General features: G+C 45.0%; 1 pseudogene; it reads right to left on the bottom strand.

The window, feature by feature from the left end:
• Window positions 1-919: 919 nt before the first annotated feature.
• Window positions 920-7213, bottom strand: LOC149285845 (ankyrin repeat and SAM domain-containing protein 3-like; annotated as a pseudogene).
• Between the last annotated feature and the right edge of the window lie 8184 nt (window positions 7214-15397).

Genomic DNA, 15397 nt, shown 5'->3' with positions numbered 1-15397 from the left:
GGTCTCAGAGCAGGCACGAGGCGGGTTAGGCTCCCTATCCACGCTCTGACGTCGGATATCTTTCGGGGTGGAAAACTTCACCCACCGTCTGAGGTACGGTAAAGAAAGTGTCCTGGATGGAGAAAAAAACGAAAACAGTAGAATTGTGTGTTCACAAAAACAGTGAAAACGTTATAATACATTTACAATTTTACATGTATATACTGTAAATTATCCACAGCCATTAATTGTTGGAGACGTAAGACTGATTTTTAAATTATGACGTATCGGGCACATCATCGGTCCTCTAGGGACATCTTTTGGTGACTTTTCTGGCATGTCATTGGTTCGCAGAGAGGATAAACCACAAGGACTTTACTCGAAACCAGAGCTGCGGTTAATCATTTAGCTAACCCTTATAAGTCAATCAAATAGATAAGATCTAAATGCCATCAATAGTGGGAGGGTAAACAGATACCCCTTAATTATTTTTGTTTTGTCAGGCACTGTATGCAAATTAAACTCTGAATGGGGCAATACATTTTTTTTGCCTATTCTGCTGCGAAAGGATGCTGCCTGTTTAAGAACTCTTTTTTTTCTTGATCTATGCATTCACAAGAGCTATTTAATGCATTTAGCATCAGATTTAGCTGAATAAATGGAGAAACTATGAATTTATAAATGGCCATTTAAATCCTACTAAACAACATTTGTTATTGCTGACATTATTCCTACCGTATCAATGGTTTCATTTAACCCAAGTTAAAGATCAACCCTTAATTGTTTTTTTTTTTTTGGTCGCTATGGAGATAGGAGCACTTTACAAAGGTTAAAATTCCTTTTTAAACATAGCCTACAATGCATGTCTTCTAAAGACTAGGATTGGAGGATGTTTTCACCGTCTCTCCGTCCCCCTTGGATCTTTCACTCACCATAAGACTCAGGGATCCGGCCACTTGTGTCTTCCCTTATCTGCTATTCTCAGCTTTTCCAGGTTTTCTTGTACGGCTCTCAAGGATTTTTCTACACAGAACACAGACAGCGTTATGTGAAGGATAAATACATATTGGGCAACTCTGTGTCTGAGAATGAGCCCAGCTATATATAACACAAAATGCTTGGTGCAGCTGGGTGAGCCATTGTGACCTTCATCCCAACGCACGGCTAAGCCCAGGGTGTCAAGGTAGAAGGAACCTCCTCAATGTATTTTGTCGTTGGTTGATGGGGTCCACCTCCAGAAAGGCAAGTCAGGCTCATCTTGTCCCGTCTGGGTCTAGTGCTCACCCGCCTGTAATGTTTGGCATACAGAACACCTGAACAAGGACCTTACCCAATATTCTTGTGCTTTCCTCCAAAGATGATGACAGCTCCAACATGCTCATGGACCTCATGGTGGATACATGTCCCCCATCCATTCCTAATGAGCAAATATCAGTACCACATTAAACTTACACACATGGCCTTCCAAACACGTAGCATATGTATGACTATACACTCCTGGCGCACACACAAACAAAAATATAACAACACGGACTTCTTCTAACACAAACAGCATAGCATCGCCAGGGACGCTTTCCTTCAGGGCTGCAACATCACAAATATTACTTGGTGTCCAAGGTATTTGAAGGTTTGTGGCCAGAAGTAAATATATTTGTCAACAGCTGGATTTCGATTTCCCGAACCCTGATTAACCCTTTACTGATATGTGTATATACTGTGCTGTCTTGAAGCACTTTCTTCAAAAGGTTCGCTGTGCAGCCAATTACCTGGAACTTTTGGCGTCCTCGTCCTTGGTGTGGACGGTTTGCCCAGCCGACGAGTCAGTTCTTCTTGACAGCACCTTATGCAAATATGAATGATGATGTTAGAACATATTCCCAGGCAGGGATACTCTTATGGAAACCCCCCCCCATAATTTTAAGATAATAATTTCATCATTTCCTATCCGGAGTACCTCAGCTGGTTCATGGCATATTGGGCATCAGTTGCTAGCTGACTCGTAGCCTCCAGCTTGCAGCAGACAGTTCTCCACTTGGTGTCCTTCTCCATCAGGCAACCTTCAGCCACGGCTCTCAGTTCTCTCTCCTGGGCTACCTGTGCTTTAAGAAGCTCGGCCTCTTCACAGTTCTGTGGAGGCAAAAAGCAGGTGATGTACATAGAAAGATCTGGATCTCCTGGTTCTGAGCCCTTACTCATGGTTAATAGTAATATTTTTGTGTCCCCCCCCCAATTTAATATATTTGCATACATATAAATATAATTGTATACAAATAGTAATAAAAATGTTAAACGTGGAGACAGAAATGTATATGTGAAAGCCTCATGTCCCTTTAATTACCGGTGCAAAACATCTTAAAGTTGGCCTAGCTCTAAAGATGGCATGATGCTTCCAGCCTCCTCTGAGGAAAACATGGTGGGGCAATGGCATTACTCTGTTTCTGGATGATGTTTCTCATCCTCAACAGCCAAGGTATACACATGCTTCACATCCTCCGTTACCTTCCGACGGCACCAGCGCTACTTACCTTGTGTAGTTGGATGGCCAGCTCCTGCATCTCTGCTTCCAGACGGTCAGCATAAGCCTGCTCCAGTCTATCTCCAGGAAGCCTGGCAGAGCTGTGCCACCGAGCAATGGCTGAGGTCATCTTCCTCTTCGGACCAAATAAGCTGTTAAGCGGTAGGAAAAGTACCAGTCACTGTGCGATGTGTACCGGAATTTCAGGGTTTTACCGAGACTTAAGGGCAGGAGGACATATTCTAGAGACCTTAACCCACAGCCATTTGAGCCATACTCCGTACCAACTGGTAGAGCCGATGGATGGTACCTTGTTTCAAGCAAGATAACCTGGTTTGAGCCATCTCTGTCCAAGTACTTTAAGTGTTCCTTCATTAGTTAATAAAGGACACTTTGTCCAGTTTCCTTCCTAACCCTTGGAAGTTAAGGACTTACTCATCTCTCAATCGATGGTTGCCCCCAAACACCAATAAAGCCCTCTCGATATTCTATGAGAGGTACTTACGTGATGCCAACTTCTCGCAGGTCTGTCTCAGTGAGGGTAAGGAAGATCCTCAGATTCACATCTTGCTCTTGAAATACCGGAAGGTACTTGGAGCAACCAATTTGTTCGAGCAGCTCTGCCAGGTCCTAGGGGTAAAAAAAAAAAAATCACGTATGGGTTTATCAAAAGAGAAATACGTATAATACCTAGTCCACTGATACCCCCTGTTATTGGCTCTGTAGGTCAGGAAGTTTATAATAAGAATTATCCATTCTTGAGTTCCAACTCTGAATAGTGCCAGGTACGTGAATCGGAGCAATGGTAGGACATGTTTTTCACAAGTACATACGTAACCCTTTCCATTACTGAAGAAAACACATAGCAATATATTAGCCAACCTTTTAGACTGTTTAAGTCACCATTTTTACCTTTGGCCCCGTGTACTGCGGGGCTTCTGAATCTGGATGGGGCTTTGACGCTTGGCAGTTTGGAGCATCGGGAGCAGCGTGGACATCTCCATTGTATGATCTTCCCTTGCCTTGGGTTTTGATGTTTTTACGGTTGGCGCTCTCTACCGCTGGGTCTGAATCCTAACGGAGGGAAAAAAATGACGTTTTTGTTAAAATACAAGCTTGTGGTACAGCAGTGCAGGGTCTGGGACTAAGGGGAGCGATGAATCCTTTTGTGAATACTAGAAAGGCTCAACTTTCAATTAATTCTTAGAGAATTATCGTTATGGTGTGCAACGTAAAGAATGTTGGTACCTCGTTACTTTCTAGCGAAGCCTCGTTGCTCAGTCCTGTTTTGGGGCATGGCTCTTCGCTGCTACTGCTTCTCAATCTGCTAACGTCCTCCTCATCTGAAGGTATGAAAATAGCTTCGTGTTCACGGTCATGGAAACACAAAACCCCCAAAAACATACACTTTGAGTCTTGTAGCAGTAACAATTCTCATTCAGAAGCCATACCTCTGCTGCTTCCATTGCTCTCCACATCACGCTCGTTAATGGGGGACGTTACATCCCGGTACCGTAGACCTTCATCTCCTCCAGCGTCACAGTCTAGGTTGTTGAAAGTGACATATCCCTGAGCTGGCACCTTGTCTGAAGACAGAAGAATTACACAGATGGAACTGAAGTGTGACCTACTGGACAGTTCGGAATATCTGCTCATTCCTGATAATTTATGGTATTTCAGGATGTATTTGAGAATGGCAGGAAATCTTTTTCCCTAAACCCCGACTATGGTAGAGTCAGGTTTTTAGGTTGCATGTTTATCTGCCCAGTCTTTACATTTTGGGTGGATATGCGTGTTTCTTTTCACTGATGCTCACCGCATGCAACCTGATTGCCTCCACCTGTTATTTTGGCCAACGCTTGAGGACCATCGTGGATGCTGGGACCTTTAGCCTTGCGTTGCGGTCTGTGACGTTGAGGGCTAGAAAGGGATTCATCTGAAGAGCTGAAATCTTCTCGACGAGCTGCAGAGGAAAGCAGTCCATTACCTTCCAAGAAGGTGGATTTTTTTTTGGGGGGGGGGGTTGGGGTAGGACTAGAACTCTTCAAAGACCCGAGTTACCTGATCCCCTGCTGTGTCCCCGAGACACGCGGTTCCGATGCGAATCCAAAAGTGACACGATCCTAGAATGTCCGTATCTCGCAGCAAGCATGCGGGCCGTATCCCCGTTATGGTCTGTGGCTGTCACCTTCACACCCTACAGACGGTACAAGGTTAAGCATCTCTGTTTGCATAAATGCTTCTAATAGCATGTATTTACTATTACATTTTAGCAGTTTCTATCATTTCAGAGTTTGAGAAACCCCGTACGTGGCGACAAATCAACTCTAAGCCATTTAGAAAAATGTAACACGCTTCCAGAAGTAAAACTAAAGTTTAAGCGATTTGTAAGAAAACTGTCTTCACATTTTAAAGATATGTGCTGCTTTCCACCCCTGGTCACATGATCAGGGGGAACGTTATTATTTGGCATCTCCTGCTGTATCAGCCTTTATCCTTATGGATTCATTAGCTTGAACTTGAATGAGAACGCTGACCTCTACCGGTTCGTTGCTCTGCTAGCACACAATAAATAAATTAAAAAAAATATATATATATATATAGGACAACACTCTACGACGGGAGGTATCAGAGGAGCAGATGAATCTGGGCGCTCACATGATTCAGGAGATGTTGCACTATGATCTCATGGCCAGACGCTGCAGCCTCCATGAGAGGCGTAAATCCGTAGACAGGTTCCCTACAGAATAAAATAATGATGGGTGTGATACATATATATACACACATACACACACATACACACTTTTTGTATATATGCTACCGTTCAAAAGTTTGATGTCAATATAGGGTCAAGGAAACTTCCTTGTTTTTTGACAGAAAAGCACATTTTGTCCATTAAAATAATGTGAAATGATCAGAAATCCAGCGCAGACGGGGTTAATGTTGTAAATAACTATTGTAGCTGGAAACGGCTGATTTTTAATGAAAAAATACGCGTACAGAGGCCCTTTATCACTCCCATCACTCCCGTGTTCCAATGGCCCCTTTATCACTCCCATCACTCCTGTGTTCCAATGGCCCCTTTATCACTCCCATCACTCCTGTGTTCCAATGGCCCTTTATCACTCCCATCACTCCTGTGTTCCAGTGGCCCTTTATCACTCCCATCACTCCTGTGTTCCAGTGGCACGTTGTGTTCGCTGATCTACGTTTAAGCTTAAAAGGCTAATTGACCGTTAGAAAACTCTTTTGCAATTATGTTACGGCGAGAAATTTCCTTGTTTTTCCCATTAAGTGACCCCAAACTTTTAAACGGTAGTGTGTGTGTGTGTGTGTGTGTGTGTGTGTGTATAAATTGTTGACACATCAGCACAATTTTGACATTCACAAAGTTCCCAAAATAAGGGACTGGAGCGGGTTATTAGTGATCCATGCTTTGAATCTCACTTCACGTCCCCGTTGGCTCCATTTTCCAGGAGGAATTGCAGCATCCTCTGGTGTCCTGCGCTGGTGCAGTGGAAGAGAGCGGTCCAGCCGCGGGAGTCTCTCACCTCCAGCTTCGCACCTTGCTGCGCGGATCGGAAAGAAGAAGAGACGTCAGAGCGGGGCCACCGACCAAAGACGCGCGTATTTCATGAAATCATTGTTTAAATAAAGCGGCCGTATTTATAAAGAGCAATTTGGGGAAGAAGTGCCAAACGTGCAGCGATCCCCGGTGCTCTGGATTCAGTACTTAGGACCAGCATCACTCTTAATAATTTAGATTTCTAAACTGCCTTTGGGGAAACATTAACATTTCAGACATTAAACGATTTGGGCTGAAATACAGCCAGGTTTATTAAAGCAGTAAAAGTATTCACTACTTTTGCCGTTGATCACAATCCAACACGAACCTGACTGCTTCCAGGTTCCCACTATATTAAATACCGAGGGCTATCTATAAAGTGTCATTCTATTTTATGTTGCTGCTGATTGGACCATTCTGATGGTTGCTATGGGGATACAATCACATTTTAAAACTTGGAACTGAAAAGGGTCTTTAAAAATACCGGCATATATGATGATGTATTACAATTACCCACGGTCCTTTGCAATTGCCGCTATCCCATAAATCCCAGCGACGGTGGCAGACAAATTGTATAGATAAGGATATGCCGTAGGTTGGGTTAGAGCCCAACAGAGACATCTCACCTGTATCAGGAAGTATGCCACGCTCTCGTTCCCGCAGCTGGCAGCCAACATTAGAGGCGTCTGCCCGCCGGGCGTCCGGCAGTTCACATCTACACCAGCTTCCAGGAGCAAGCCAACCACCGAGTCGTGTCCGATGTAAGCAGCGTACATGAGGGGTGTCCAGCCACCTACATTCTCCTGGTTCAGATCCACGTCCTTTCTAAAGAGCCAAGCAGGGAAGTATTAATAATAAGACAAATGCTTTGCGTTAAACCTGACGTTCTCAGTGAAGATCCGAGGAACGTTACGTAGATGTGGATGAAGCCACATGGCTTGAAAAGAGACCCCCACGGAGTTGCCGCTGCCGCGGGACAGGATAATGGCCCGTTACCTGTTCACAAACCGCTGTACAACGTCATACTGCCCGATCGAGGCTGCCGTGTGGAGGTCCAAAGGTAGCTCCTGGTCATCCAGGGGTTCTCCGTACCACATGGACAAGCTGTGGTTTAGCAACTCGGTCTCACTGGCCTCATCACTCAGCTCTGCCATGTCGCTGTTGCCGAGCAATCCCTGAAAGAAGATTAACTTCTGGATTTAGAATTGTCCTACATGACCGAGACACCCACCCCTCACCCCTCCTAATACACAGACACCAAGACCCATCACCTCTTCTTATACACAGACACCAGGACCCATCACCCCTCCTAATACACAGACACCAGGACACCTACCCCCTCACCCCTCCTAATACACAGACACCAGGACCCATCACCCCTCCTAATACACAGACACCAGGACACCTACCCCCTCAGCCCTCCTAATACACAGACACCAAGACCCATCACCTCTTCTAATACACAGACACCAGGATCCCTCATCCCTCCTAATACACAGACACCAGGTCCCATCACCTCTCCTAATACACAGACACCAGGACCCATCACCTCTCCTAATACACAGACACCAGGTCCCATCACCCCTCCTAATACACAGACACCAGGACCCATCACCTCTCCTAATACACAGACACCAGGTCCCATCACCCCTCCTAATACACAGACACCAGGACACCTACCCCCTCACCCCTCCTAATACACAGACACCAGGACACCTACCCCCTCACCCCTCCTAATACACAGACACCAGGACACCTACCCCTCACCCCTCCTAATACACAGACACCAGGACCCATCACCCCTCCTAATACACAGACACCAGGACCCATCACGCCTCCTAATACACAGACACCAGGACACCTACCCCCTCACCCCTCCTAATACACAGACACCAGGACACCTACCCCCTCACCCCTCCTAATACACAGACACCAGGACCCATCACCCCTTCTAATACACAGACACCAGGACCCATCACCCCTTCTAATACACAGACACCAGGACCCATCACCCCTCCTAATACACAGACACCAGGACACCTACCCCCTCACCCCTCCTAATACACAGACACCAGGACCCATCACCCCTCCTAATACACAGACACCAGGACATCTACCTCTCACCCCCATATAAATCAGACATCAGGGCATCGGCCTCCATGCTTTTCCTAATACCAAATTCTAAGGACAAATTACTTTCATTCTATATAATACGCAACTCAGGGTAAGAGAGAACTCACCTCCTGCAAAAGTTGGTATCAGGAACAAAATAGTTCTCACCTCCTCCTTTTCAGCAGAGACCTTAGCCCCACTGCTGGAATCTCACCTCCCCGCACAGGATACTAGAACTTGTAGTTCTTTCCTCATTCTTTCGTTCATGTTTTCTAGTTTTTAAACTACAATCCCCACAATCCCTTGCCTCACGTCCCACCCCTCCTTTGATTGACGATCCTACCACCTATTAAGTTTCTGTGTTACATCAAGGGCGCCGTGCAAACAAGCCAATGAAAAGCAAACACAGAAAGTCCTGCCTACTATGTATTTATCGTATAACAAATACGGTTTAAAAGAGGGTTAAACATTTCTTTAGTATATGTTTTACTGCATGTTTATTATTGTATAAAATAATTTATCTTAATATTCTATTATCTCTGGTGTAATGTAAAGAGTGGTATTTAATTTAATAACGGTTTCATTTACCTGTAAGGACCTATGAGAGGGCTGAGCTTACGTTTATTACCCTGGCAACGAAGGTTGAAAAAGACGCTCCGGGACGTTAGGGGTGTGTGTGGCTAATTTATGGGCATAACTAACTGCCCTGGTTGCCTAGTGAAGAGTCCATAGGCGGGGTCTGTTCCTTCTTTGCACCACCTTTTAAGGCGTGGTCATAGTTTTCAATTCGCTTTTCTGGTCCTCGTGGCTGCAGACAGCGCAGAGGGGCGCAGTGGGCGGGCGTGGTTATGCGTGTAGAGGGCGGGGTTGTGTGTGTTTTTGGGCGGGGCTGGTTCTGCACCGGCAGTTGGTGACTAGCGGTTGACAGCCAGAGATTTTCGGTGCTCCCCGGTCAGGAAAGGGAGGTGAGGCCCCGGGATATTGGGGACAAGGGTGGAGGTTATGCAGCAAAATGCAGTGCTAGTATATATACAGCAGGCCCAAATGTGGGGGTAGTCACTATGGAAACGGGTACACTGACAGGAATGGGCCATGTGACTGTTCAGCACTGCCTGGGCTATAAGTTATCTATACATTAATATTAGGGCACCGAGGGAGGTCATGTGACTTCTATCTATACGTATAATAATGTTAAGGTATTGGACTGTGCTATGTGACACAAACAAATTCACTATCACTATTAGGATGTTTGGTCATGTGACTGTTATGTAAATTATGTAGAGAATCAAATTAGGTCAACGCTGGCATCACGCAAATTTCTATTTAAAAAAAATGGGCCGGTGCACACCAAAAGAAAAATTAACCGAATTAGGGAAACTGAAGCAACTGATCCCGTAATCAATCCTAAAGTGGCAAGATAATGTGAAAATTAACTGTGCGCACTCTAACTATAGTAAAAATAATATAGAAAATATTTAGCCAACGTTTCAGCCGTGAATGGACCTCATCAGGGCTAATAAATAATGCCTGCTATTTGTTAGCCCTGATGAAGGCCATTTTACTATGACGGCTCATCTTCACATTGACTAACCTGGGTCATGTGACTATGATATGCATTTTGTACGTACATGATATTAGTGCATTGATCTGGATCGTATAACTGCGATATAAATAAACCATATGCACAATAATATTCATGAACAGGTCTGATCCCTGTCATTGTGTTTTGAAATGGTGAACGGCCATTCTAAACATATATCATACGCATACCCTATATGTGCTGTGCATTTCCTGTATTGAGAATATACAAAGTCATCGTTTAAAAGAGAAAAAATATTACATTTAAATGGGTTTGCACACTTCACTTAGGCGGCATGTCCCAGTGTCAGCTTTGCCCCCAAACAGCTTGTAAGGGCCACCTTTACCCCCTTTACAGCTTCTCTGTGCCATCTTTGTCCTTAACCAGCTTGTCTTTGCCATCTTTGTCCCCAAATAGCTAGTCTGTGTCATATTTGCCAGCTTGCCAGTTCCCCCAAACAGCCTGCATGTCCCATCTTGTCCCCCAAACAGCATGCCTTTGCCATCTTGGCCCCCAAATAGCTTTCCTGTGCCTCTCCCATACCACTTACCTACAAGAGTACTGTGTCTCTTTATCTCCATGCTGTGAGAGAGTGTGAGAGACCATCCGATAGCGGCGTTAAAAGGGTCGGACAAGTGGTCGCAGGGGGTGCTTATAGACACAGGCCCAGACTCATTTCGATCCCTGCAACAATAATTGTTACGACCCTTCACACTTTTTTTCGGGTTTGACTAATTGTCTGGTTTGTATTTTTAAACCTAACTCCCTGTGCGTTTTGCTGCATTTCAGAACTTTGGCGTCTGTTCACAAAATGTCCTCTGAAAAAAAGACAACTAGTTCCACGGAGCCAGGCGGGCCCGCAGACTCCGACTGGGACTCCATCTTCTCCACAGTGAAAGCCCAAGTACCTTCTCTCGATTCCGATGAAGCTTCACTGGTGAGCGGAAATCATAAAGTGCAGCCTTCCAGTCCGATGCGTTTCGCCTTGAAGTCCTTTACACCCCCAACGCGGCTCATCGTGTTCAGACTACCCTGACCTTATAGTCATATAATAATTATACAATAAAGCGTCTTCCCACTTTATTATATCTTGAGATTATTTAGGTTTCTAGTCTCTTTTCATTTTTCTGTTCCGCAGTCCGACTGTGAAGATGAGGAGCTGCATATCTTCCAGAGAGAGGACTTATGTTTCGTGTCAGACCTAGCTGGTGATGACCTCTTAAAAGAAGCAGGAGGAATTGAGGTGAGTATGAGCAGGTATGTTAAAATAATACATTCAGCCCCCTATAACAAATAATACATATAGCCCCCTATAACATATAATACATATAGCCCCCTATAACATATAATACATATAGCCCCCTATAACATATAATACATATAGCCCCCTATAACATATAATACATATAGCCCCCTATAACTTGGCAATTCACTAGGTCTCGGTTTAAACCAAACAAAGACAAGCAAGTAGTATGGAGAACGTGGTAAGTAAGTGGAACAGCCTCTCAGCAGAAGAGGTAGAGGTTAATACAGTGAGGGGACCAGTGAGTTCCATATTTTGTGAGTTGTGCCTCCTGTGTTTTCTAGGAGGAGGCTGTGCCAGTGGACTTCCAGACGGCCAGCTGGATAGACCCAAAGACGAGCACCTCTGCAAATCCAGATATGGATGCCACGGTCCCGGACCCTGAGGTGGCGCAGCCTGACCCAGCTGAGGAAAAGCCCCCACAGAATGAAATCGGGGGTCCAAAGGAGAATGCATTGAAACAGTGCAGTGAGATGCTGGTCGGTATTGATGACATTCTTGTCAAGGAGAAGTTCAGTGACGCTGACACCATGGACAGCGGAAAAGTAGTTACCAGGGACGTGGAGATTGGATCCCATCACACGGAGCCCATGGAGGTGAGGTCTCATTTGGAGGAACGGCGATACACTGTGTTATAAATGAGCCGCATTTCAGTATAACCACAAAAATCGTACTTCCTGTCTTTGCCTGAAAATTCAATAAAACTACGTAAATTCACGCAAATCTTATTTTATGTGTCGTGGGAGCAGCCATCTTCTCGGGATCTGCATAATTATTCCTCCCCTTAAGACATCTATCTTCTGTTGTTGAGTTTCTGGTTGTTGTTGAGTGCTTCGGGCAGCCTTTGTAAGAGTTGATGGAGGAGAAAGGAGAGAACTGTCACTAGCATTATCACAGTCCTCATAACGAGGCGGAATCCCTTCAATGTCTCCTTTCCTGTATACTTCAATAATCTCAAAATCCCATGGCGTGGCGGGCCTGCAATAGTTGCGGTGTAAATCGTAGCCCTAATATTCTCTCGGATTACTGGAAAAACATACAACGTCTTCTGAGATAAAAGGGTTGTTCTCACTGTAAGAGAACGACTGATTCCCAACAACAACGATGTGATCGTTCTTCTCCATTTGACTCATTTCAGAGCGTGAAGCAGCTGGACCTTGAAGGTCTTCTTTCGCAACTCAAGGAGATGGGAAACGGTCAACGTCCCGGTGACACATCCCCGTACAGCACTGCAGAGACCGGTAAACCCACAACAAATTATTAAAGTCTGTATAGGGTTAATCTGCCGTTTCAGTAAAAGTTATCCTCCATGATGCTATTCCCTAATCTCTCACCACCCGGGATCACCTGTTTTAAGGGGACGAAGGCGAATCCTTCACAGCTTGATGGCCTTCATCAACTCCATTGGACCTTCTCATGCTCCTTTGCCTCAGTCACATCTTTTTGTCTTGTTGTGTCCTAGTCCTTGCCATTTTTTTGATCAAAAGCATTTCAGAAGTTCAAATTCCCATTGATCCATCCATTCCCATTTGTAGTTCCTTTTTTTTTTTTCTATGTCCTAGTAGAACGAACAGCACCGCCACCCATTGAATATTGTTCCGCACAACGACAAGACCGGATCATGGAGCGGCTGGTGGAGCTGAGCACCAGGCAGTCTCAGGGCCTCGATGATCTTCCACCGTTGGCCACAGAGGACCGAGATAGCAGCCGCTGCAGGTGCCCTTGGGACTGGGACGGTGCCAGGGTGGCATGGGAGCCGGAAGTCGTTCTGGGCACTCATTGAAGGCATCCTCATGAGATCAGATCTGGGAAGCATGATTAGCAGTTGATTAGGATGCAAAGCTTGTACCTTCCGCCAGATTGGGGGATTACTGGACGTAGAATAATTTAGTGACCCTCGACGCGGTTCTCAAGAGTACTTGGCATGGCAGGAACGTCCCTGCCCTAGCATTGGCGAGCTAATTAGTGGTTAAACACACAGAGCTAGGGCTAGTTAACGTCACCCTGTCATTTCAACAACACGCACCTGGAGAAAATGAACCCCTTAAGGACAACAGGTTGTCCTTCAACCCATCAATGACAATTGTGAGCACGTACATGTACGGGCTTTGTCCTGAAGGGGTTAAAAAGCTGTACATTATGCTGCCAGAACATATAAATGCATGGGTCTGGTGCATTGCATTTGCATACTTTATTCCATTGCCTAGTGGCCTTGGAACAACAGAACTGTTATACTAGTCTAATATGTATGGATATGTATAATTATATGCCTTTTTGCGTAAAAATTATCAAAAAAGTCTGCACTTCCGTGTATAATTTTGATAATTTTGTAAAAAAATTTTTCTCGAAGTTGCATCGTAACGTATTCCGTTTCAGGAAGGAACTTACCGTATCAGTTGGTAGAAAACAACCAGCAGAATTCCCCACCATCTATTTAGATCTGAGGGACTCCGTTTTAAACTCAGCTACAGATGAGGGACCCGGGAAACCTCCCGAGACGAGCGAGAACCCAGAGAGAGAGCCGCGCGATAAGTAAGTGGGACTGCTACCGCGCCGACAGAAGCCGGGGGCTGCAGCAAGCGCTTGGCAGCCCCCAGTCTCTTCTCTCCCACCTGCTCGGTGCAGATAAGCAATCCATAATTTAGGCTCCTGTTTGAAAGACAAATGGGCCGAGAGCCAAACAAAAAGCAATTGAATGCCTTTGCGTCCAGACAGCCCCGCGATATATCGTCAAGCTGAAACTCTGATTTTTATTAAATGGCCTTTAGCTTTGACGGATCACCACGAGCCTTAATAGGCATTTGGACAAAGCTACAAGGAGTGCTGTTAGCAGCAGAGATACACATTAATGGCTGTTCGTATTGAAAGAGCGCATGGAGAGTATTGTTTTCCGTTCTAAAGGTCAGATCGGGACAGACGGAGGAACACAGCGCAATAATAAGAGATACCAGCTGTTTAATACGCAGGTGTACATATAATGTATCACGCGATTCGGATGGTGGGGGAAGAAGCCGGTAAATGTCATATAATAGAACCTGTAGTCTTATCGGTCAGATGGAGGATGTAAAGTCCCCTGAGACTCAGGAGCCTCTAAAATAATGCTTTATATCATCAAAATTCAAAGCGAGTCCCCCTCGCCTATGGCACGCCATTACTGGGTCACAAGCGTTAGCGTAGGAGAAATATCTCGATAAAGGTACATTGTGTGAGTCTCACATTGACATTTATATAAAATCTTAACAAAAGAGTAGAAATGAGAAGCAGAGAAGTAGAATAGATGCGTTTTTTTGATACCATGGCCTGTCATATTCAACATTATGTGCGTGTTTTTCTTTACATTTTTGGAGATATTCCGGTTCTGTTTTGTAAACGAGATGTTATTATTTCCTAGGTCAGAACTAACAGGTAAAACCCTGCTGCTAGGCCAGCTCCGTCAAAGAAAGAGCGCCCCATCTACAGACTTTCCCAACCCCAACATCGCGCCGACGGAACCTGCCAGCGATCAGCAAGAAAACATAGATAAGTCTTTCGCTACCCAGATCCAGAAGAAGAGACGACTAAAGTCTAACAGCATGGACGGTCCCAAAATCCACGCAGAGCTGGAGGAGAAAATCATTTCAGGAGGCAGAGAACAGGAGGACACGTCTCTCATAGGTCCTCAACCATCTCCTGCCAACATCCAAGAGATCTCCTGGTAAGAGACTGAGAGTGAAGGCACATTCTGGTTCAAACGTGTTGGGCCTTCCAACTTTGGAACATGCGCCATATGCAAATAGGTTATGTACTCTTTTAACGACTCATTTACATCTGTGGCTGTACGATGGTGTCACAGATTGGGAGGAGATAGTATACCTAAATCCCTTTAATAACCCTGGTCTTTACATTTGCTCGCAAAATCTGAATTGCAACGTATAGACCCACACTTTGCGTTTGTCCGTCTTCAGTGCAGAGGAACCAGAACAGAAAGAAAAGCAGGAAAAGGAGAAGAGAAGCCGTCGGAGGATGCAGACACAGCTCGAAGGCCTGAAACCTCGAAATTCCGTAAACGCCCGCCAACCGGTGGCCGAGGAGACCCCTGTGCTGTTTCATCCGGTGAGAATGGCTGCCCGAGTTTATCCTAACGAAGTGGTATAAAAACTGTTTCAGAAATAGCAGCATCTAATAATAATGATAGTATAGTTTTGAAGCTTCTTCATGGTTTATACCTTTATTGGCTAAGTTATTTAAGAAAAGGGAATGTTTACTGACCTGTGAATAGTTTGTGACACTTGTGATAAGCGCCTCCTGTAAAGCAACACATTGTAGATCCTAAAACATTGTCAGAATGGGAAAATCTGTGATAAT

This window comes from Sceloporus occidentalis, unplaced genomic scaffold (assembly GCF_023333645.1).
Source record: "Sceloporus occidentalis isolate IW3139 unplaced genomic scaffold, rSceOcc1.0.p SCAF_76, whole genome shotgun sequence".
NCBI classification, from domain to species: Eukaryota; Metazoa; Chordata; class Lepidosauria; order Squamata; family Phrynosomatidae; genus Sceloporus; species Sceloporus occidentalis.
Note: the sequence above shows the minus strand (reverse complement) of the source record. Positions and strands in the feature narration are given on the sequence as shown.